This window comes from Pleurodeles waltl, chromosome 3_1 (genome assembly GCF_031143425.1).
Source record: "Pleurodeles waltl isolate 20211129_DDA chromosome 3_1, aPleWal1.hap1.20221129, whole genome shotgun sequence".
In the NCBI taxonomy this organism is placed as follows: domain Eukaryota; kingdom Metazoa; phylum Chordata; class Amphibia; order Caudata; family Salamandridae; genus Pleurodeles; species Pleurodeles waltl.
Genome location: NC_090440.1, coordinates 1647073428 through 1647099595, shown reverse-complemented (window position 1 = coordinate 1647099595; position 26168 = coordinate 1647073428). Strand labels below are relative to the sequence as shown.

At 43.2% G+C, this 26168-nt stretch overlaps 1 protein-coding gene across 3 annotated transcripts in view; it reads right to left on the bottom strand.

Moving 5' to 3' along the window:
* RAPGEF4 (Rap guanine nucleotide exchange factor 4) overlaps window positions 1-26168 on the bottom strand; it is a 942686-nt gene that overhangs the window by 687945 nt on the left and 228573 nt on the right. The gene's annotated exons all lie outside the window — the stretch shown is intronic.

The following is a 26168-nucleotide window of genomic DNA, read 5'->3' as shown; positions in this document are numbered from 1 at the left end:
CCCATTGTTTTCATCTTGTTTAGTAGTTCTTAATGCAGTTATTTAGTACACAGCATTTTTTAGAGAAACAGCCATAATAGTTGCACAATAGTAATATATAAAGAAATAATTCGTTTAGAATGTAGAAAACATAGCGGCATCAGGTGTGCTTCTGCCACATGATTATAATATTGGTCCAGTGAACACACATAAATCACTCCCAATTATGGACAAATTAGTACAGGAGGATTTATTGGGACGTGGCTAATTGTTCTTGTTCTCTGTTTATACCATATTGCTGTTCTTGAGAAACATGAGACGTGCTGATGGAGAATTGATACGACCAGAAGAAGTTTTAGTTCTCCATTTTTTATGTTCTACCCCACATAGAATGTGCAGAAAAAACAACCAACAAGGATGAATGCACAAACTAGAATTCACAAATACATTCTTTTAAGCAGCTTTTTAGTAAATCATACATGCTCTCCTCACCTACTGGAGGACTTTAAGCTGACAATAAGTCAAATTCTTTAAGACATGTCTCCCTTCCAACAGATATGTTTTATTTGTTTTATGTTGTATTTGTTTTACCTGAAAAGGTGAAGGATATACTTCCTACCTTGAAATAGGACTATTTCATCAATTATTTTTGAGAGTAGAGTAATGATATAAATAAATAGCAGTAATCCTCATTGCTCCGGTTCCTACATTCCATTGACACAGTCCTTGAAAAATGAGTGAGTCCCAATCTAATAATCTAATAATGGACAGAGCTGAATGCCCCACACGATATATAGTATACAAGGCTTTGACTTTAGATTTTTAATACACCCCTTCCTTGTTATGTTCCTTAAGCACCCCAACCCAACAACTCCAAATCTCAGCCTGTTCTGTATGACAAAATAGTGCAATCAATATTGAGGGATTGAGAGGGGGTTCTTCCTCGACTGTAATAACAAAAGTCTATGGCGTAGAGAATTGAAAGTTACAGATACATAAACGTCATTCTGCTAGAACATGTAGACTTACATGTCTGAACCCCCTAAGACAGGAACTGGAGCCACATTCATGAGTTTAAGTTACTACTGCGAAGAAGAATCAGCAGTCCAGCACCACACATGGCCAACTGACACTGCAACACCATCTCACAGAAAACGATGGGGGTAGGGACTCACCTGAGAAAGGAGGGACCACAAGCATTCAGACTATTATAGCTGAGAACGGCATGGAATATACTGCAGACAGCCAAATAGCCTCAGCCTTCTGGGATTTTTACAATGACCTCTATGCCAGGCAGGCCTTGACAGAGGGCGCAGCAGACCTTTATCTCAAAGGAGCCTGCACGCCCAAACTCACCTCAGCGCAGGCCACTGAGCTACACCGTTCTCTGTCATCTCTAAGCAGAAACTGCTCAAGACATCAGGTCCAGATGGATACTCAGAGATTTTTCATAAAACCTTTTGTGCTACACTGGCTCTCCTGCTCACCAGACTTTTTAACTCCTTTAAAGGCGCCACCGCAAATCCCACCTACTATGCTTGAGGTCGTTCTTGTGGTCATTTGAAAGCCAGGGAAAAGATCAACACCTCTGCGCTTCGTATAGGCCGATATCTCTCCTGAATGTTGACGTTAAGCTCTTTACAGGTATTCTTGCAGCCCGACTAGGCCCCCTCCTACCATCTATTGTTGCACCAGAACAGGCAGGCTTTGTCCCTCATTGCCAATGCAGCGATAACACTAAAAGAGTTTTGCATTTGATAGATAAAGCACATCGCTCAGATCAAGAGTGAATACTGTTACCGGTTGATGCAGAAAAGGCATTCAATCAAGTCCACTGGCGATACCTGGAAGCTACACTGAAACACTTTGGATATTAAGTAATTATGCACACCTAGTAGCTACTGTCAGAGTGGCAGGCAGACATCGCCTGTGTTCCCTATTTGTAGAGTTACGTGACAGGAGCGTCCCCTTTCCCCCTGATTATTTGCGCTCTATCATGGAGCACCAGAGAATTTGCGACAACCCGGACATTGAGGACATCCCCTTTGAAGGAGAAGCACACACCATCAGCCTATACGCAGATGATGTCTTGGTGGGGTTGAAGGAGCCTCTGGTCTCCATTCCAGCCTTCCTAGATGAGCTGGAGTCTTTTGGACAGGTAGCAGGATTTTTTGTGAACGTACATAAATCTCAGGCACTCAACCTCTCCCTTAGAACACCCATGCTAACTGCCATATCACACCTTTATCCTCTACAATGGGTGCCCACATCCATCCCCTATTTAGGGATCCAGCTAGCTCCTACCCCAAAGACACAGCATCTCTCAACTACACACAACTACATCACCAGGTTAAAGCAGCCCTGACAAGATAGTCCTCTCCTGGTTGGGTCAGGTGGCCGCCATCAAAATAACAATTCTTCCTGAAATATTGTTCCCTTTTTCAGACTCTGCCTGGTTTGCATCCAACAGCCTTTGACCATTGGCGACAACCTGGATGTAGTTCCACAGGCCACTTATTTGATGAAGAGGGACTTCTCCCATTTGATAATAACCGCTTCGAACACACCATGCCTGAAACTGAGAGAATGTATTGCTTGCAGATCAGACACCGGATCATGCACACCATGATTCGCCCTGAGGCCCAGTGCCCACTCACAGCTTATGGGAAATGGCTATAAATCAAGACCTCCAATAGACGTCCCGTTACTGAAATCTATACTCTCCCTCGTCCGCCTAGTCCACAGACCAAATCATCTACTCAAAGATGCTGGGAACAGGAGCTTTGTCGCTCCCTGACTCCGGTGGAGTGGAGCGACATTTATTACTGTGCAAGACATACAGCCTACAACACAGCTAGTATTGAGACTGCCACAAAAATTGTGACTTATTGGTATTTAACCCCAGTCCAGTTGCATCAGGGTAACCCTACGCCTAAACCAGACTGCAGGTGTGCCTCTGGTTCTCCAGGCACCTTACTACACCTCCTGTGGGACTGTCCATGCCTCACAACCTACTGGACAAAACTATTTGATGATTCAGATACACATCTCCACACACAGCTTCCTCGCTTCCCCGCCTACACGTTCCATGGCCTACCCAACACGTTTACATTCCCACTTAAATCTCATAGGGGTGGCAGATTGGATAGCCTTGGGGGCAGCACTTCAGAACATCCTGTCACACTGGGGCACGGGACGGGTCCCCACTCACCAGGGCTGGCTCCATCGGCTTTGCTATATCCTGGTGATGGAGAAGCTGGCCCTCAACCTTTCTGCCCAGGGCTCATCTTATCATGACCCTCCTATCATCGGATTTCTGAGAACTCACCTGCCCCAGGTATCTCCGCATTCTATGGCTTACAGAGACCCCACATGACCTTAGATAGAGGGGTATCATTTTATGACATGACATGATTTATGTGACTATCATACCACTACATTCATTAGCATTGTTCTTCCCTGGGGGGGGGTGATTTATGATAAAACTTGTATGCTGTGGTTCGAGGACACTGTGTGCTCCCGATACTGCAATATTCACTATCTTGAAAAGTAATAAGCCGATTTGAAACATAAAATGCTCTTTTTGTAACAGCCCACTAATTTTTACAAAAGAATCTGGATCAATACTGAAATGGAAGAGCCCTGAGATCTTCTTCTGCTCGCCTATTAGGAGTATTTAAACAAGGAAAGTGTGGACAAAGGGCAGATTCTGAAGTGCTAGCCCTCTGCTTGTGGATGTTAGTGCTTCCCTCCACCCGCAAATGGGACATTCAGGAGGGCTCAGTTTTTAACCGCTTAGGGGCGGGCGTCGGCCACTGGCCGACGCCCACACACCCTCCCTGGTGCGGGTCACGACCAGTGGCCGACACCAGGAAGGGCATTAATAAATCCTCGGGTGCGTCGCACCCGAGGATTATTTATTTTTATTTTTTCTTCCCTGGGGAGACACGGAAGCTACCGTGTCTCCCCCCGCCCCCCACCCCCCACCCGCCCCTTTGTGACGTCAGCGCGCCGCGAGGCGCGCTGATGTTGCAAAGGTGTTTTCCCCATCAAAGCAGGAAGCAGCCTTGCGGCCGCTTCCTGCTTTGATGGGGAAAACGGCCTTTTACACGTTCGGGAAGGCCTCGTAAGAAAGGGGAGACACTCCCCTTTCTTACGAGGCCTTCCTGAAAGTGTTTCCTGGCCCCCGGTCGCAGCTGTGCTGCGATCGGGGGCCAGGAAACACTTTCAGGTTTCCTGGCTCCCCCGATCGCAGCACAGCTGCGATCGGGGGGGGCCAGGAAACACTTTGAAAAGGCCTTGTAAGAAAGGGGAGACTCTCCCCTTTCTTACGAGGCCTTCTGAAACTGTTTCTGGCCCTCGATCGCAGCTGTGCTGCGATCGGGGGCCAGAAACAGTTTCAGAAGGCCTCGTAAGAAAGGGGAGAGTCTCCCCTTTCTTACAAGGCCTTCTGAAACGGTTTCCTGGCCCCCGATCGCAGCACAGCTGCGATCGGGGGCCAGGAAACCACACTAGACACCAGGGATTTCACTTTTGGGGGCCGCCCACCCCCGGCATAATTTTTTTTTTTTTTTTTAAAGGTAGGAGCCCCCTGGGGGGGGGGGGGGGCGCGATCGTGCCCCCCCCAGGGGATTTTTTTTTTGTTTAAAAAAAATAAATAAAAAAAAAATGAAATGACAGGGGGTCGCCCGTGGGCAGGGTGACCCCCTGTGGGGGCAATTTTTTTTTAGATGTTGTAGGGGTTCCCTGGGGGCCATTTTGGCCCCCAAGGAAACCATACAACTACTAAAAAAATATATATGTATATATCTATGTAGATAGATATATCTAGGTACATGGATATATCTATAGATATATCTATGTAGATATATATATATATTTATATATATATATATATATATATATATATATATATATAGAGGTAGATCTGTATCAAAGAGATTTATAAAGCGCGCTACTCACCTGTGAGGGTCTCAAGGCGCTGGGGGGGAGGACGGGGGGAGGGAAAGGGGCTGGGAGGTTCACTGTTCAAAAAGCCAGGTTTTGAGGCCCTTCCTGAAAAGAAGTAGGTTTTGGGTCTTGCAAAGGTGGGTTGTGAGTGCGTTCCAGGTTTTGGGTGCAATGTAGGAGAAGGATCTGCCCCCGGTGGTGGTGTGTTTGATGCGGGGGACAGAGGCGAGAGAGAGGTCAGCTGAGCGGACGTTTCGTGTGAGGGTGTGGAATGTAACTCTCGTTGAGGTAGGCAGGGCCTGTGTTGTGGAGTGATTTGTGTGCGAGGATGAGGATCTTGAAGGTGATCCTTTTGTCAATGGGGAGCCAGTGGAGGGATTTGAGGTGTGGAGAGATGTGTTGGTGTCGGCGGAGGTCGAGGATGAGTCGTGCTGCTGAGTTCTGGATGCGTGTAGTTTGCGCTTGAGTTTTAGAGTGGTGCCGGCGTAGAGGGCGTTTCCGTAATCAAGCCTGCTGCTGATGAGTGCGTGAGTGACAGTTTTTCTGGTCTCTGTGGGGATCCATTTGAATGTTTTTCAGTATACGGAGTTTGTTGAAGCATGAGGAGGTAAGAGCGTTGATTTGTTGGGTCATCGAGAGGGAGGAGTCTAGGATGATGCTGAGGTTGCGTGCGTGGTTGGCGGGGGTGGGTGCAGGGCCTAGCGTGGTGGGTCACCATGGGGGGTCCCAGGTGTTTTTGTGTGGGCCAAAGAGGATTATTTCAGTTTTGCTTGAGTTGAGTTTCAGGTGGTTGGCTGTCATATATATATCACTTTTGTCAATATGTGTGTGGTTTCCCTGGGGGGAGAAGGGTCCGACTTGTCTAGTGGCAGTTTTAGTGCCATAAAGAAGCGCAGAAGGTTTATATGCCTACTGCAAAGAGCAAATCTGTATTTTATGTAAATAGCTGAGTACATTAGTAAAGTCTATGGAGAGATGAAGGGCACTTTTGCTGGGTGGTAATGAGGGAATCCGAGGAGGAGGGAGTGGGAGCACCAATAATGATTGTTGGACTGGGCGCAGGAGGTGCTAAAGACTGTGAAGAATGGTATGTGACAAGGTGTTTTTTGAGTGTCTTGAAAGTACGTGCTGATTGAGGGAAGAAGCGCAGGTAAGGTGGCCTCTACTGTTGCACGTATCTCACACACACCATCGATTTTGTGACTGTCTACGTAGGCTAGTGTTTTAGAGCAACAGTTTAGCCAATAGCAGAGATGGCATCTTGATGGATGACTGCTGCCTGCACTCGGGTTATAGAGGACCGCTCTGACATAGGATCAGAGACTGAGACATCAGATACTGAGACAGCATCTGAGGGATAGGACAATGGCGCAGACTCTGGGAGTGATTTTTCAGTCAGAGCAGTCCCATTCGAAAACTCCTCTTCCAGTACATTATGAGGGAGGTGATGAGGACAGTCCTGCTGTCCCTTCGCAAGCTGTTCGTGCAACTGGGTAATAGTGGGTTAGGCCAACCCAGAGAGCAGGTGAATGCGGCGGCAAGCAGAGAGAGAGTGCTCTCTTGGGAGCTCACCAATTTAGTTCAGCCCCAAATTCCACCACCCAAATCATATTGTGGAGACATCAAAATTGTCTATGGCAAAACAAACTGGTTTTGTAAGGCAGGCACCTGTGTTTTTGGTCCTGGATTCGGCGGCCATATAGAGAAACACACTAAACCCAAACATTTCTGGAAACTAGACATTCGGGGGAGTCCACAGAGGTGTGACTTGTGTGGATTCCCCAAAGTTTTCTTACCCAGAATACCCTGCAAAGCTGAAATGTTGAAAAAAACCTCTATTTTTCTCGCATTTCTGTCACACAAACTACAGGAATATGCTGGGATCCACAACATTCCTACCACCCAGTGACTCCTCACCTGTCCAGATAAAAACACTACCCCACTTGAGTGCCTACACCTAGTGCCTGTGTCAGGAATGGATCACCCCTGGGTCAACAGCTGCCTCACGTAAGGACCAACATTGACCGTTGTGTGATCTATTCCTGTTGCAGGCACCAGGCCTAACCACACAAGTGAGGTATCATATTTATCGGGAGACTTGGGGGAACGCTGGGTGGAAGGAAATTTGTGGCTCCTCTCAGATTCCAGAACTTTCTGTCACCGAAATGTGAGGAAAACGTGTTATTTTAGCCACATTTTGAGGTTTGCAAAGGATTCTGGGTAACAGAACCTGGTCCGAGCCCCGCAAGTCACGCCTCCTTGGATTTCCCTAGGTCTCTAGTTTTCAGAAATGCACAGGTTTGGTAGGTTTCCCTAGGTGCCGGCTGAGCTAGAGGCCAAAATCTACAGGTAGGCACTTCTCAAAAAACACCTCTGTTTTCTTCCAAAAATTTTGATGTGTCCACGTTGCGCTTTGGGGCGTTTCCTGTCGCAGACGCTAGGCCTACCCACACAAGTGAGGTATCATTTTTATCGGGAGACTTGGAGGAACGCCGGGTGGAAGGAAATTTGTGGCTCCTCTCAGATTCCAGAACTTTCTGTCACCGAAATGTGAGGAAAACTTGGTTTTTTAGCCACTTTTTGAGGTTTGCAAAGGATTCTGGGTAACAGAACCTGGTCCGAGCCCCGCATATCACCCCTCCTTGGATTCCCCTAGGTCTCTAGTTTTCAGAAATGCACAGGTTTGGTAGGTTTCCCTATGTGCCGGCTGAGCTAGAGGCCAAAATCTACAGGTAGGCACTTTGGAAAAAACAGCTGTGTTTTCTATAAAAAAAATAGGATGTGTCCATGTTGTGTTTTGGGGCATTTCCTGTCGCGGGCACTAGGCCTACCCACACAAGTGAGGTATCATTTTTATCGGGAGACTTGGGGGAACATAGAATAGCAAAGCAAGTGTTATTGCCCCTTATCTTTCTCTACATTTTTTCCTTCCAAATATAAGAGAGTGTGTAAAAAAGACGTCTATTTGAGAAATGCCCTGCAATTCACATGCTAGTATGGGCACCTCGGAATTCAGCGATGTGCAAATAACCACTGCTCCTCAAAACCTTATCTTATCACATTTTGGAAATGCAAAGGTTTTCTTGATACCTCTTTTTCACTCTTCATATTTCAGCAAATGAATTGCTGCATACCCAGTATAGAATGAAAACCAACTGCAGGGTGCAGCTCATTTATTGGCTCTGGGTACCTAGGGTTCTTGATGAACCTACAAGCCCTTTATATCCCCGCAACCAAAAGAGTCCAGCAGACAAAACGGTATATAGCTTTCAGAAATCTGACATCGCAGGAAAAAGTTACAGAGTAAAACATAAAGAAAAATGGCTGTTGTTTTCAGCTCAATTTCAATATTTTTTTATTTCAGCTGTTATTTTCTGTAAGAAAACCTTGTAGGATCTACACAAATGACCCCTTGCTGAATTCAGAATTTTGTCTAGTTTTCAGAAATGTTTAGCATTCCGGGATCCAGCATTGGTTTCACACCCATTCCTGTCACTAACTGGAAGGAGGCTGAAAGCACCAAACATAGTAAAAATGGGGTATGTCCCAGTAAAATGCCAAATTTGTGTTGAAAAATGTGGTTTTCTGATTCAAGTCTGCCCGTTCCTGAAAGGTGGGAAGATAGTGATTTCAGCACCAGAAACCCTTTGTTGATGGCATTTTCAGGGAAAAAACCACAAGCCTTCTTCGACAGCCCTTTTTTCCCATTTTTTTGGAAAAAACAAAATTTTCACTGTATTTTGGCTATTTTCTTGGTCTCCTCCAGGGGAAACCACAAACTCTGGGTACCATTAGAATCCCTAGGATGTTGGAAAAAAAGGACGCAAATTTGGCGTGGTTAGCTTATGTGGACAAAAAGTTATGAAGCCCTAAGCGCGAACTACCCCAAATAGCCAAAAAAGGGCTCAGCACTGGGGGGGAAAAGGCCCAGCAGCTAAGGGGTTAAAAAGCAGCCGAGGACCTGGTTGTTTCTAGACAAACTGCTACAACCTCTAACCATAAACCTTTCTCTCCGGCAGCACCATGCATCCTAGTGGCATACTTGCATTTCAACAATTACATTAATAACTTATTAAAGGCCATTTTATGCCTAATTATGGGATGGAAATGGTATGCAATACGAAGCTATAAAGTCCCCAAAATATCACCTAACGAAAACAGAAAAAAATGAATAGGGCGCACATCAACTAGTGTACAGATGAACTTACTAAAAACTAAGCCCAGACCTTGTGAATGTGGCACCTTTTCCAAACGTTAACGTGCTTAAAGACTGCTTTAAAGTCAGAACACCACTGCCACGAGGTTAACTATGTATTTAAGAAAGTATTTATTCATGTATGTGTTTATATTGGTTGAATTTTTCGGAATAACCGACCTTTCTATCTGGTGCATTTTAAGGTTTATTAAAAGTCGCTCGGAGTTCTTTGCATGTAAGAATCGATATGCAACATATTTTTTTTACTTACAGTTAGGTGTACAGTAATCTATATATTGTCAAGGAAAATGTATCTGCATGCAAATATCACAGAAAGAAGATTGCAAAAGAAAAATATCTCATGTTGAATGAGCCACAGAGATGCATGATATGAAATAAACAATCATTGAACTAGCAGATGTAGGAATTGCAGCTTAGAGGCGCGCAGTCGTAGGAAGAGGAAACAGATCAGTCACGATGATCACATATAATACACACATGTATGTAAGCATGCAAGATTTTCGCAACGGAGTACCCGTGTTCTTTATAGAAATAATTCAAACTGTGTATGGTTTCCTGGAGGAAAGGAGCATTGGAAAAATATTTATTTAATATAGTAAAATAACATCTTACATGTGTATTTATGAATTTAAGATGTTATTTACGTAATGTAATGATTATGATTAATTTTGGAATAGTCTGTGCCAATATCATGCTCTTAAAGAACATCAGTAAATGTTACATGGAATTGTTTGTCTTTTGCTATGTGGGAGGAAAAGATGTTACAGATGTTTTATTTCTGCCTCACAACCCCAGATGTCACATGCACAGAGCATCATTAGGGATCTGCAAGATGTATAACATGAAGTGGGCCCATGCGAAGGAATTAAAAACAGCAAGGCATCAGATCCGGGAGCTGAAATGCCAAAAGGCACAGGATTAAGAGCCTTCCAGGTCAAATTAATCCTTGCTTTGTAACAAGAGATTAAAAACTAAAGAGGATATAATCTCTTCAGCAGCGCCAGGGGAAAGCATGGCATTGCACGGGCATGCGTATAAATCGTTTCAATTGTAGGTTTACTTTAAGTGTAATTCTTTTTTTCTGCATGAATAATTCATTGCTTACTTAACCCCTCATCACCGCTGCCAACTCTGTGACTAACTTTCAAGGGACGTAACTTTTTGCACTTTTAAACACTGTCTGTATACATAGCATCTCTATCCAGGCCTAATACAAAAGTAACATCATGCTTGGCATATTTGCCCTTTATTATCCTTGTTGAACCTATTTTGACGTCGCCCCATCCGGCCTCTTCCACTCATAGTGGCCATCGGTTTTGATAAAAGGTATTTACACAGCAGTGGCTGCAAGCGGTCTCCAGACAACACCATTTCGCACTGCTTGAAATGTAATCTATAATTTAACATCCATTAATAAACATAATTTATTTTGCAAATTGTTCACTACTTACCAAACAAGGACGGTGCAGATAAAGTTTGCCCAGTTGTTCTCTTGTGGAAATGGACGGATTTTGGAAGAAATATTTCTATTATTTTTTTCTTTCGTTTGCTGCTGAAAGTGGGGAAACACTTTGCTTCACTGACATGGACATGGTAACAAATAGTACCAGCATGAGGTGCCCGAGAGCACTAGCTCAATTACTGGCCTACTTGTGGCAAGCACAGGGAATGTTAATCACGTGGCCACTTTAGAAACTTATCAATAGCGCTGTGTGCCCTCACTCTACAAAGACTGCCACCAGTCAGGGTTCAGGACAACCACTGAATATTCAATTCAACCCTGTTAAAATCCCTTATACTTAACTTCGTTTTATGAATATTCATTGAGGAAATCCTGAACGCTCATCCAGAGTCAGGCCTAGAGAACCGTCAGTCTGTAACCATGGACTGAATACAGTTGGCGTGGCTCACTCCTTTCACAGTACCTTACTGCTCACTAGCACCCACTGAGGGAACACAGTGCAGCTCTGAGGATCCTAATAACTGGTAAAATGGTTCCACACCATGAAGGGTTTCTCTGACCCACGATCTGCCCATCATTCGCTTGCCATGCTTTCATGTGTAGCAGCTTCAGAAACAGGGGAGGGAGTCCGGTGGGTGAAGGAGGCCCCAAGCCGCCTGTGATTTTACCAGTTGGATTTTTTAGGCGGTAAAACTGGGCCTGGTCTTCCTACACCCAAGAACACTCAGCCATTTGTAAACCCAGGAATATCACTTGCTCAAGTCGTAAATGGACCCTAAAACCGGAGGCAGTCACTCAATTGTGTCTTTGGAAACCCTTTAAACATCCTAAAAGCATCTGTACACTTGCAAAGCCAAACCTATGCACCCTGTTGGAGAAGCCATGAAGGGCCTTCGTTCTGGTTTTCATAATACGAATCCATCATATAGTTAAGAGATCATCCATAGTCGAATATCAGTTGCAGAATGTAAAAAGTTCATGCCCCCTACAAAATCTACTGAGGGACCCCTAAAATTCTACTTAATGTGGGGCACTTAACAGCCATATCAGGGCCTTAGTCTGAATGGGGGACTCCAAGGCACGGAAGGTCTCTCCACTGTAGTAACCTAAGATAAGATATGTTTTTCTCTACTGACATTGCGTTTCATTTGCTAGACGATTTGATAAGTGATGGTCACATTGTGGACACTCCTCTCTCACATTCTTGAGAAAATGTTTCAATTAACTGAAATCAAGAACAGCCTTGTACTGCTGTATCCTTAATAGTGAAAGTGTTCCCTTGTAGGCATAACACATTATAAAATATGGATTATTACTGGAAATCTCCAGTTTATTTCATATCAAGATTACGGGTTTGTATAACATTTTCGGGCAAAATGAAACTCTTAATGGGAAACCTATAATTAAGTCAAATAAGGCTTCAATCTATACTCATAAAATTCGAAAAATCAGTAAGATAGCCACAAATCCTAAATCCCACAACAATGCATTGATGAAGATATCGTGTATGGCATTATGAATGACATCACAGAACACACAATTGCACTGTTTGCTGTTTCAAGGTAAATTTACAAATTAGAAGATAAAGACAGAAGGAAATGTGAGTATTCATCTCCTACCAGTTTCATTACACTGACCTTACATATTTGATTTTAAGTATTAATAAGTGGTGCTGAAAAAAATAAGACAAATTAAATATTAAGAAGTGTAGCAGTAGCACAGCCAGTAACGAGCAACAGCAGCAGCAGAAGCACTGGATCACTGCAGATATGGGAGGTAAGTAGAGTGACTCTCTTAGCAACAGGAGTGAAACACCCATTATAATATTTGAACTGTGCAATGCGGCTCCCACAGCGGAGTACTACGTTCTAACGTGGAACAGTGGCCTTGCCATCCAGTTTGTGGGACGCCACAACATCACCCAAAATCTCAAAGACCAGTATTTTGATGTATGGGCTTACATCCCACTGGGCTACTTCCTATAAGAAGCATTCACAGAAATATCCTAAGACAGTTATGTGGTCTAATACTGGGCAAACAGTGGTCTATTCGGATGCTATGGTCTCCGAGAGGGTGGTGGTACTGGAGGCCAGGACACGCATGGAGGATCCTGTGTGGGAAACATAGTGCATAGTACCGATTTCATGCCCAGTTGAGTTGCCAGTCTTAATCTGTGGTGAGTTCTCTTTGTGACACTTCAGAATGTTAATCTTGTCAAAATCCAATGTGTCCACAGCTAATATTTCAACAGAGAGGGGATCACTAAGCACCTCCTCTTGCAGCGGGACAGGCAGTTGTGAAACCATAAAAGGCAGTCAGTTTCCTTTCAGTCTGTGCCTGATGACAGTGTGTGCTGGTGAGGGATTACTCACTTCCATGTAGATCACCCCTGGCCTGTCTATTGTGGAGCACCTATTTAGGGGCAAGCGCAAATCGCTCCGTCCCATGTTGTAAGATCTCTTTGGGCTTCAAACCACACCCATGTCACGTCAGTCTCTTTCATTGGTTCGTGGGCTGGCCTTTTAAAATCTGCTTGCTTTCATTAGTGAAAGGCATGCATGCGTCATGCCTTTTCCGGTGTTTAGCCCTCCTCGAGCGCAGTGACCAAGTACTGAAAACATACGAGGCTCCATGTTTTCCGTCCACTTTCTGGACTACTTTTTCTCTTTTTTCGCAGCGTGATCTCGCTGGGCAGAATTCGAGTGCTTTGCATGGCAGCGACCCTGTTACATAGTTGCACTTTTACCGTTTACATGGATAATTGGACTTTTGCCGATAGGCTTCACTACGAGTGAACTTTTATTTCCCTTTGTGTGTCTCCTTTGCACTGATGGTGGCCGTCAGCTCGCTCAGGTGAAACTTTTACTTTTCAGTTTATAAGGCAAGAAAAGTCCAGTTAGTTATGAGAAAATGTTTTATATTCATTTTCAATTTATGTGGCAAGAAAAGTCCGGTTAGGAGTTCACAATGCTAATTGCTCTGACTCAAGCAAACGCGAGACCCATTGCATTGCAAATGCTTGTTTCCTTCGCTGCCAATATCAGATACTCTTGACATTTTGGTTGTCCTAGCCGTAACCTGTTTTGATTTTCCTTACATTTTTAGTGACTTAGAGCTGCTGTGCATTTAAGTGAAAAATTATATGCCTGTTTCCTGACAACCCTTCCGATCAGAAGAGGAGAATGAACTAGTTGTGTTTACGATATGGGATACATGCATTGCTGTCATTATACATTTATATCTAAAATAACCAATATATTGCCTGCATGTAAAGACTTCCATAAGTGTCTCTCCGATCCACCTGGGTTACACACAATCCACACACCATGCACAAACTGAGCTTCAAATACATTTTACTTAATTCTTAGAAATGGAACTTTACAGACCGCAGTTTTTACGAAATGTCGCTGTCACTTCTTTTTTAGTCAGTGCTCTCTCTGTATTGTTTTGAGAGATGTAGGTAATGTATTCACTGGTTTTGTGGTTCTCGCTGTCAGTCTTTCCCCTGTGGTTTCTAAGCAGAAACAGTATGCGCTAACAAAGGATGCTGAAATCCCAACGTATTCCGATCCGCGAGGGGTAGGTCATATATGAAGCCACCTCTGGAGCCAGGGATTATATGTGCCATTATAGCAGGCGCGTGATCATAAGCACACAGCTGTCATCACGTCATTAAAAGATCCCACCCACGTGTCTGCGCGATTCCCAGGGCTTCACCACATCACTCACAGAGGAAGGAAAAGCTTTGTTATGTTTGGGAAGTCAGAGAAATCCACGCCTTGGCGTAAGACATTGCAGTGCATCTGGTTCTGAGAAGGCAGTTGTCACTGATCCAATCTACGGCATACTCCAATCCATAATGAAATAGGAAATCTCCTACTCAGCTATGCTCAGAGTGGCAATGGGATTTTTAACGCCGTTTTCAGAGAAGTAATCCAAGCCACAGACATCTGAAAATGGTATGCTTTCTAGCCCATGAAACAAGCAAAATAATTTCCAGGAAATGTTTCAAAATATTATCAGCAGCCTTAATTATTGTTTCAGATCAATCTTATATCACAGCTATGTAGTTCCATGAGTCTTTTCGGCTAGACTACATTTTTCATCTACAGACAGAGTCTAACAGAGCAAGACGGCGAAATGCCTTCAGTCCTCGAAAACTCTCAGTCCACATTAACCAGATTTAAAGTGTAGAGAAACTGGCACTAGAAATAATGAGTGATCTACTATATCCCAATTTTAATCCGAGATCATCAGTAGCCTTCCCCGGAACGGGCAACTATCAGTCGGACCCATAGTCATCTAGTCCTTTTCCACAGGTATTCCTCATTCAGTGGAATTTTCCACTCAAATTTACCACATTTTATGTGCAAGTTGTAAATGTGATCATGGGGCGGGGCACAGCGTGTCACTGTGTCGGGGGCCCTAGGTGACAGCTACAACTCCAAACTGTCAAGAAAATAGAAAGTGAGTCAGGAAAAGAGGGATTCCAATTCAGACCAGGGTGCAGCGTACAATCATGCATATCTCAAAAAATCTGTTCACGGTCACGTGGCTCCAAACTCATTTATTCCAGGTTATATTTTGCGCGTGAGTCTGATCTCACTGTTCTTCTTTTTAGGTCTTGCCTACCAGACAACGCAAGCTGTGTGGTTGCTAAACAATTGTAATGGACTTACCAAGAACTAATAAGTGTTTAAGGGCGAACTGTTGCTTACCATTGGTTGGATTTATTGGCACTGTCAATCAGTTGCTTCTTATTCAATGGCTTTCCTTGTGCCAGGTTGTTTATCTTGACTTTCTACAGCCACATAAAGGGGGTTATTACAACTTTGGAGGAGGTGTTAATCCGTCCCAAAAGTGACGGTAAAGTAACGGATATACCACCAGCCGTATTACGAGTCCATTATATCCTATGGAACTCGTAATGCGGCTGGTGGTATATCCGTCACTTTACCGTCACTTTTGGGACGGATTAACACCTCCTCCAAAGTTGTAATAACCCCAAAAGTCTTTGTATCTTTGCACTGGAAGAAGGGCCACACCAATGTTTGCCTTAATTGGTGTGGCTTTTGGTGATTATTGCTCCTCAATAATTGTCTGCTGTGGTAATTCCAAATACACCACGGCCAATAAGGTGACTACATTTAAACTGCTTTACATTAGACTGCTTGCAATATATGTGCAGTTCCGCCTGTGTTCAAAGCTCAGGCAACAACAAGCATTGACAAAGTCTACCATTTTGACTTTTGCAGAGTGAAAGTGTTTTGCCAAGTTTTACAAACAAAGAGCAGAGGTGGCAGGAGCAATTTGCAAACTTGCCTGGCATGCGCAGAACAGGTAAATCACAAATGGACAACATACATTTACCAGGTCTGTGCCAATCCTGGCAACTGGACTACACATAGCTCGCATAGTTGTATCTTTACACTTAGCCGCTTGTGTAGCTTTCTCACTGGGGAGGAAGGCTCGAGCAGTAATATTTTGTGACAGTGGACAGTGATGAGGGAAAGGTGAGCAGGTTAACTGAATTGGAACATTAACAATGCACACATAAAACTTGCAGTTTTCAGGAGGATTATGCATGCTGTGTGAGAAAGCAACTACGAAGCTTCACCAACCCTAACACAACTTTTTATTACACACAAACGCACCCATAATAGTTACAGCAAAGGCAACAAGTTTGCAAGCCTCAGTTTTCTTTGAACATCTTTGCGTTCCCATATTGGATGACCTTAAAGTGGAGGCGAGGTATGAGTAGGCAGCACAGAATGTAAACTAAAAGCTGCAGAGCAGTGAGCGTGCTAACCCCATCAGAAAGGAAGCTTTTCTTACAACTGTACAGCGTAAACATCTCTCTTAGGGCTCGTCTATGCTCTGTGTACAGTTCTGGAGGGCCCATCTGGAACACTGTGAGTAGATCTTAGTGCCTCACTTGGAGCATCGCTGCTACCTTTAGATGTCACATATGGCATACTGTATCCCAATTTGGAGGCCTGGAAAGCTGTGTCAAACTATAAGGGGATTAGTTAAAATTCATTCCCAAGTACATATACAAACGTTAGTGCTTATCAGTGCTCATAAAATCCTCTGAGCTGCTAGGGGAAATGTAAGATTTAACAGTTCATCTGTAGATCTTCTACCAATCATTTGTGTACTTGCCATGTATGTGACTGCAAGCATTTGTTTTCATAAAAATAACATATATTGGTCCTTTATAGCGTTTAAAGTTTTTGTAACTCCATTTAATTACATTAATTGCTTACGTTCCATCCCGACTGTATTCTCAATATAAGTCACATTCAAGTCAAAAAATCCCTTTGCCTTTAGGTATTTAACTCCCATCTTCAGGAGAACCGTGTTTACGTCTGAAGAAAATAATTTTCGTTGAGCAAACTGAGGTTTTAGGGTGTTATTTTGGCCGGTGAGCTCTGCCTGCTAGATCTGCACTGCTGGTGCCCAATTTCACAAATGATGTTTCTCTCCTCTGCTCAGCCATTGGCTGGTTTGTAGGTGTGAGCCCTGCAAAACCAATCAGGCTTCTTTGTCTTGGGGCTCTACTGTATGCCTTCTGGGAAACATAGTTTAGATGCATCTAACCTCTTGCTTTAGTATCATCTTTTATCTCACGTTTTATTTATCTCACTATCCCCCTTCTCCAGATGTTGGCTATTTCAGTCATGCAAGGTGATTATAAATTCCCAACAGCGAAGTGTCAGATTCCAACATACATTGTAACGTGCCAACCTTCTTAACAGAACAGTGCTTTCTGAATATCATAGACACTTAGATATTTAAAGTCATTATTCGAAAGCAGGGATCTCTCGCTACTTTTGTCGGAAATACTGTGCCATGTTTGCCTGCTGATGGAAAACACTGAGTATGACAAAGCTTTCAAAGAGTGTTTGCTGCTAACCTCCCTGACATTTCATCTTTTATTGTTCAGCAGTTGGTGCAGACACTTGGTTGTTTCAGCAGGCATGTTTTCTAATTTTAGGAGTGCACATTGTGGTGCCCTCCAAAAGAATACAAAGGTCAAGGACTCAAAAGTGCCGATAGCCTGTGATGAGGCATTCACTGTCAGAAAAATGCACTTCATTGGACAACTATGGAGCTAGCGCCTCGAGAAATAAATATGTTGAAACCTATCACAAACTCGCTAACCTTTCTTAGATGCATTTTTGGCAAAAGACTGTTCGTATTCTATTTTATATTTTAAATGATTCCAGTTTTACCTTAAAAAAAATAAACCACTTCAATTACAACATAGATCTAGAATAGTAACCAACTGAAACAATATACACAATATCAATGGAACCTCCTTAATGTTATAGATTTGTCAGCGCAAACTTAAAACAAATAACCACACTAAACTAAGCACTTATTATAAAACTATAAATGAAATTAAAAAAAACATGTTTAGTAAATAAGCAAAACAATGTGCAACACAGCCAGGGATACCTTATTTCCTAACCTTGGTGTTACAGTAGTTGCCTTGATTTTATGTCACTTAGCGATATATACAAATTCCAAAAACATAAAAGCACGGTTGATTCTTTATTGGTCACATAAGCAATATCAGCTCTCTAAAGCCCAATCATACTCACAAATGAGCCGACACCTGATCTTTTTCCATCAGCAGAGGACTAAACAGACGATAAGAAGAACCATCAACCTGTGTGGAACTTTGCCATGCTAGAGCAGGTTGTATTTCCACAGCAAATTTGTATCATCCACATATACTGTCTTCCAGTTTCCACTGTGGGTCTGGACCCACAAGATACTTACAGTACAATTTCCGAATGACTAAGTAATTCCCTTAACCAAACCATTCCCTTGAAAACACAAGTTTCCAAAAAGATACATAGGTCTGTCCCTTGGTATACCTCCCACCTGCTAGAACTTAAAAAAATGTAAAATTGCAGAAAAGACCTGGAGAAAGGACTATGGCAACTGTCAAAAGCCAACTATCGTGAATCAGTCAGGATCTACCATGCTGAAATAGAACTTGCCCAGGCCATCTACTATGAATCCAGAATTAATGGGGTGGCAAATTTCCCTAGAGAGATGTTTAAAATCACTAAAGCCATGCTAGAACCCAGATCCACTGGCCCAGACCTTGAACCTTCAAACGCCACTTGTCACCTGCCATCTATTTTCACAAAAAAATAATTTATATTTATCAATCTTTTCATGACACAGAGGGAACTTTGGTCCCTAATGTCCAGTCTAGAAGCATGAAAGACAGAACCAGGGTCCTTTAAGAATTCCTTCCTCCATCCTACGAAAGCTTTGCCACTATTTTCAGCCAAAATACATCTGGCTCCCCTTGCAATCCCACTCCCCCTAGGATTGTATCCTTTTGCGCTGAACTTATTTTCCTTATCCTCCTTGAAATGACTAATCTGTCCTTAGAGAAGGGTATGGTCCCTTCCGCATGGAAGCACTCAATTGTCAAAGCCATCTTAAGGAAACCAAAAGCAGATCCCACCTGCTTGGCAAATTATCGACTGATTCTATCAGCTTCCAGGACCAAGTAAAGTATTGGAAAGACATGTTAATACGAATCTCTCTGAATTAATTGAAACAAACAATAAACTTCTTGCCAGCCAAAACAGTTCCCAGACCAAACATAGCACCAAAACCGCCCTTCTTATGGTGGTAGAGGATGCTAAAATTAGGCTCAATCAAGGTGGCATAGTTGCCATTATCCTCCTAGACTCAAGTGCCGCCTTCGACACAGTGAACCACAACATATTTCACAGGGCCAGAGTCGCAGGAACTGCCCTGAGTGACTCAAGTCTTTTCTCCATGATAGATCCTTCCAGGTTTTCGAGAAGTTCTTTTCTTCTCATACAATACCTCTCCACTGTGGAGTACCACAGGGCTTTTCTTTAAGCCCTACACTTTTTAATTCATATATGCAGTCCCTTGAGGCAATTGTTAAATCAATTAGAATTCCCATAGTATTGTATGTGGATGATACCCAATCGGTTGTCTCGCTCACCTCAGACCAGGGGCTGTCTTCTCCCACTCTAAGACTTTGTATGGAGGCAGTTGCTAGTTGGATGGACAAACCCTGCCTGAAACTGAACTGGAATAGAACCAAACTGATGCTTCTGGGAAATAATTGTTCTCCAATGGTCCCTAGGTTGGCCGAAATAGCCATAAAACGTCTGGGATTATGGCTAGACAAAACCTTACCGATGGAAGCCAAGGCCACCAAACTCTCAGCCTGCTGCGCTGGAATTCTCAGAATGCTTCAGAAAGTTCTCCCTCTGCTTCCAAGGACATCCAGACACTGATTCTCTCTCACCTGGACTAAGGCAATTCTCTCTTCCTGGGAGCTACCAAAGCAGTCAATAGCAAACTACAAGTACTGCTGAATGCAGCTGCACTGACACTGTTACAAATACTGAGACATACGTCGGTGGGGCAAGGGCTTAGAGACCTTCACTGGTTAACAGTTTCCCCAGTGAATCAAATTTAAGGCTTTGTATATTGCCTATAGAGCACTTTGAGGACAGGGACCTCCCATTTCCCATCAGTTCATAATCCTTTAAACCCCGAAGATGGCTCTCTGTTCCTCCAGTGATTATAGGGCCGTTGTCCCTACCATCCAAAGACCCAGAAGCATAGGCAGACCGTTTTGCTTCATTGCCCCCACACTCTGAAATTCCCCACATTCAGCTTTGTGGTTAACAGGCAATGAATGCACTTTCCAGAAATTACTCAAAATGTGGCTATTTAATAACTAACCCTTACAATACGGGTTCTTAAGTCAGTGTTACCTTACCCTGGACTGGGATGCCCATTGGTCTCCGTGTGCTCTACAAATTATAATAGTATAGTATAGTGTAGTATAGTACAGTATAGTGTTCTGCTTTGCTTCACACTAAGAGGGAATGAGATTAAAGAATGCAAAGAATACAGAACTCTTACTCTGATAAATGAATTTATTAAGACACTTCCCAGGGTTCAAACATAAGTATACAAAACTATTAACATGATCATTAAATTGAAATGCAGCAAAACACATGCAGCTACTAAAATAATCACAGCAGATGAATAATCAGAGAAAAGGCAATAAATCAAAAATGTATACATATGCAGTGAATATATATATAGTTAAGCATGCACACAGTAAAGCTAGATAATTAAGAATTACATTTGCATCAACATGGGGATCGAATCCAAAATCATTTATGTCTTTGCCAACGTCAAGCTGTTGAACCCAGGACAGCTGAGACAAGAGGAATTTCCCCAATGGGACTCTGATTTTCCTGTGTCCACCCTCAGAAATAAGTTATTTTTGCCTCAGCACCAAGCTTCTCCACCTTATATACTTTAAACAAACTTAAGAAGGTTCTGGTAACCCCCTCCCTTCGAGTAAGTTGTGAAATTCAAGTGCTGTCTGTACACAAATGACTGGCCAGATCCCAGGGTGTATTTCCAAGACAGAGCCGTACCCTTCTCTGCTATAAACATTCTCATCCTTATACACTCTTATAAGCGTAGCATCCCCCATGTCATGTTCCCTTCCCTGGTGAGAAAAGCGAAAACACGTTAATAAACTGTGCGTAGAAAAAATACCTGTGCCACCGTTGTGACGGCATTTGAAGATAAGCTAAGCACAAAATAGAGTCAGTAGTCCAGATGAAATTGGTGGTTAAAGGTTAAATACAGATAGCATTATAGTCCACCCTTTGCCAAGTGACTCCCATAACATACTGGTCTAAAAGTAACCCTTTTTGGTTTAAACATTGTAAGTAGATTAGGTATGCACTGTACACAGCAACATAACATTATTATAATACAAATCACTACAAGTATTCTGTCTAAAATATTGCATAATTGCCCAAAATTGGGTAACCAGATAAATAACCAGTCCTACCACCCTTTGTCAACATCTTTTTTTACTCCTTTCACCAATTCATGTAAAGCGTCATTATGAGACTGGATAGATTTAGAGTGGTCTGATAGGTTAAAGCAGCACATGCCCTCAAATTCCGAGAAGCCATGATCATTCTTAAACAGTAAATAATCAATGGAGGGCCTGTTTTGCAATGCAGCTTATCTAGTACCTTGTATATCTTGCAATAACTCGGCTAAAGCAATGGGGGTATGACTGATGTTTTAACTATTAACTTGTTAATAACTCAAGTATTATAAACAGCACATCCTGGAACTCCTACTTTAGAAATGCTTAAACTCACATATTCTTATTTAGATAATAACTGAATTTCAGGGTCACAGTCATCCCTTATTCAAACTGTTTCCCTTGGATAGCGATTATGTACACAGTGAAATGGAAACATCATGAGTCCTAATCATGTAAAAGCACACGGTCCACCAGTTATATTAGCAGGAACGTATATATAAGTGGTATTTCCACAAGAGAACAACCAACCCACTGATAGTTTGACATGGTTGTTGTGGCAAGCAGCAGTCACAATATATTGACAAGACATGCTATCGTCCATATTCTTACAAAGTTTATTGTTTCTATGCTTACACAGTACTTGTGGTTCCCACAGGATTTTCTGAGGAGACTTTGTTGTTCTCTCTAGATGCATTTGAGCACATTTTCCGATTTTGTAAGAATCACAAGTTAAGTTGTAGCAGACATCACCGGATGTAATATTGTAAGTAATCATATGGGTTAGGTTATCCCATTTCTCATCCGTTACCTCTTGGCAAAACCTAGAGTATTCGTATGGGGAAAAGTGTGACAACACATCACTCCTTTGAACTGTTCCATCTTTGTTGGTGGCATTAAAGATTTACAGCCAAACACTGGCAGGAGTTGGTATAGCAACCAAACAGGTGGAGATAACATAAACAGTACTTTGCATGTTGTTCATGCAGAAGTCCAATCTGTTGAGCACAACTCCTGCCAGATGAGTCCAAACATTTTCGGTCAAGAGCATTAAAGGTGTCGATCGGCGTGGTCGGTCAATCATTTCAGAGCTGGTGGGGTTTATGTCCCTCCTGACCCTACACGCACACACCCACAGAGAGACCACATAGAACAGCTAGCACAAAGACACCTCCTAGTATGATCTGTAAAAGAGACAAGTATGATCATTCTAACAAATAACATTTATCTGCTGGTATGGTATTCCCACTTTTCTTTTCCTGGTTTCATGACTAACAGGACATTGTCTTTGCCCTTTGCTATGATTTATGCTAGTTCAGGAGGATGACTTGGGGATTCTACCCACATTTTAGCACCAGGGTTTTTGTCAGTTGAGCCAAAACCTCCTTCCCCACGCACTGTAAGAAGGGCTAGGGCAGTCCCCTTTTTCACTAATCCTCCATATACTGGGATAATCATGAGTTGTGCAACTCTATCTCCAGGTTGTATTATCAATTCATTGTCTCCACTATTCAGGAGAATATGTTTTATTTCTCCTTGGTAGTCTGCATTAATCACTCCCCCTAGGACCTGAATACCTTTGAGTGCCAACCCAGATCTGGGAGCAATCGATCCAAAATGCTCTGGAGGAGTCTGTATTCCAACACCTGTTTCACGAATGGCCATGTCTCTTGGTTTCATTATGTAGGTTTTTAAAGCATGTGATCAAGACCTGCTGATTCTGGTGTGGCTTGGTAAGGTACTAAGGCTCTTGGTTTTATTTCCCATTACATGATGGTGTTGGTCGCTAAATAGGGTTGTATCTGTAACGATGGGGTCAACATTTGCATTAAACGGGTCTCTGCATTTGTCAATGGTCTATTAATCAAAATTTGGAGGGCTTCCTTTAAATTCTATCTCCAGTTTCTCAAAGTTCCATCTGATAGTTTTCGTAATTGGACTTTCAGCAAGCCATTCATTCTCTCAGTCAGTCCTGCAGTCTGTGGATAGTTTGGAATATGCTAAGTCCACTCAATATTGTGTTGTGAGCAATAAGCTTGTACCAATTCTCCTTTGAAATGTGACCTTTTGTCACTCTGTACTTCGAGTGGGACTCCATAATACAACGTTAACAAGTCCAGAGTTTTAATAGTTTTATACTGAGTGGCACGTTTGCAAGGGACACAATCAGGTAATCAAAATAAGTGTCCCCTCCTGTGTAAGCGTATTGATACCCGCGACTAGTCGGTGTTGACCCAATGTAATCAATTTGCCATCCCTGCCCTGGCAACTTCCCTCTCCCAACTGACCTCTGACCATTTGCGGGGCAAATCTCTGTTGTGTGTGCTGATAAATAGGACACTGCATGATCATGTTTTTTGTCAGATCTAGGGCAATGTGCATCCCTCTAATCTCTTCCCACCTATTAGAGGCCTTCTCTCTCAGATGTCCACATTTTTGGTGCGCCCACCCCCTTAGCCATCCCCACCAGGTTAGAATCCTGTGTTGCCACTTCTGCCTCTGAGATTTTGGCTTTATCATCTGCAAGGAAATTAAAACAATGTTCTATTGAGTCGATGGGACAGTGGGCATCTACATGATACACAGTAACGGTACTTTGCTCTAGCATTTCCCAACTTTTTTGGCTCTACTCTTTGGCCCAAACCTCCTTAGAATGTATTTGCCAGTCAGGCACATGCCATGTGGGAAGCCAGGGGGCAAACCCATTGGCGGTAGACCAAGAATCAGTACAAATGTGACAGGTCCCAGGCAATTCTTCTTTCAGTGCCTGATATAGAGCATCTAATTCTGCATATTGACTACTCTTCCCTTTTCCTGTAGTGGATAGCAACTTCTTGGTGACTGGGTTACATGACTCTGCCTTCCAATGTCTTTTGGCACCCACATACCTGGCCGAACCATTGGTAAACCATACATGCTTCCTATCCTCAGGGGAGAAGGATTCAAATGGCTCGCCCCATCTTACTGGTGACTCTTATCTCTGGTACCTCCTGCACCCTCTCATCATCCTGCACAGGGGCTTGTGCCACCTGTTCATGAAGGGCTGCTGTCCCTACTGGTCCCACTCGGGTCCTGTCCTGTATGTACCACTTCCATTGGACTATACTGGCCTCTTGTGCATGTACTATGCAGTGAGTTTTAGGTGAACTCAATGCCCACTGCATAATTGGAATCTCAGGTCTCAGAATCACATTATGACCTAGGGTAATTTGGTCAGTATCCACTAGAGCCCAGTAACAAGCAAGCAACTGTTTCTCAAATGGAGTATATTGTTCTCCAGCATCAGGTAACAATTTGGTCCAGAAACCCAGGGGCACCTTCGTTCTTCCCTGTTTTTGTCACACGCTCCAATTTGCATATTGCCCCTGAACATGTTACTCAATGTCTCCTTCCTGTACTGGCCGTAAGTCTAAAGCCTGTTGAATCACATCCTTTGCCAAGTCAAATGCACACTGCTGCTGCTCTCCCCATTCAAACTCATGTTTCTTTCTTGTCACTTTGTACAAAGGGGCCAAAATCTGACTTAAGTGAGGGTTATGCTGTCTCCAAAAACCAAACAATCGAGTGAATCGCTGAGTCTCCTGCTCAGTATGGGGAGTGGCAAATTCTAAGATCTCTATGTCCCTGATTCTACTGAATTTCTAGAAACTTCACATTTTGAAAGTGTCCTAGTGTCTTATCTTGATTAATCATCCACCATTTGCTCTGCAAGAGTTCCACAACCCAGTCCCCAACTGAGTATGCACCTGTTCTTGTGTCTCTCCCTGAATCATCACATCATAAATATAATGGGACAATTGCACCCCTGGAATGACAAATACTCCCTCCAGGTGTTCTGCCACCAGCCGGTGGCAGATGATGGGGCTATGTACATACCCTTGGGGAAGTCTTAGCATTCAGAACTGTCTGCCATTCCACGAGAAAGCAAATTGCTCCTGACTCTCAAGGGCCAATGGTATAGAAAATAAAACATTGGAAATATCAATGGTTGCATAGCAGGTCCCTTTATATTTTTGTATTCTCTCAAAGTGATGGTGCCGGGGACGGCAGCAGCCAAGGGGGGCCATATATTTGTTCAATTTGCAGTAATCAATAGTTATTCTATAGCACCCATCTGGTTTACGCACAGGCCACAGAGAAGTATTCCACTCAGTGGTGACTGGAGCCAGCACACCTGCCTCCATCAACTCCTGTGTAGTCTCATTTATTTCCTCATGCCTCTTGGAATTTGGTATTGTTTAAAACAAACCACTTTGGTTGCTGGGGGCACATTTTCACTGGAGGTATCTTCAGATAGCCCACCCTCACTGCTACCACTGAAATGTATCTCTTTAATCCAAACTGGTAGCAATCATCTTCTAAGTATAAAGCCATACCCTTCAGAATGTCAATTCCCAGTATATACTCTAAGAGGGGCACAATCAAAACTGTATATTCTCTTTTTGGTGTTCTCCCTATTTTCATTTGAACTGTAGTCTGCACGGCGGGGTTTGCTTTCCACCCAACCCTGTGATGATGTAGTGCAGACCTGCAAACGTTTTGAGATTTCCATAAATTAAAGAGGCCTCCGCTCCAGTGTCGGCTCATGCCCAGACCCTTTGAACATTTTTATGCTTCCGGTGAATTTCTAAATTAACGTGGGGTCTGTTCTAACAGGGTCTGTTATCTTTACGGGCCCCTAC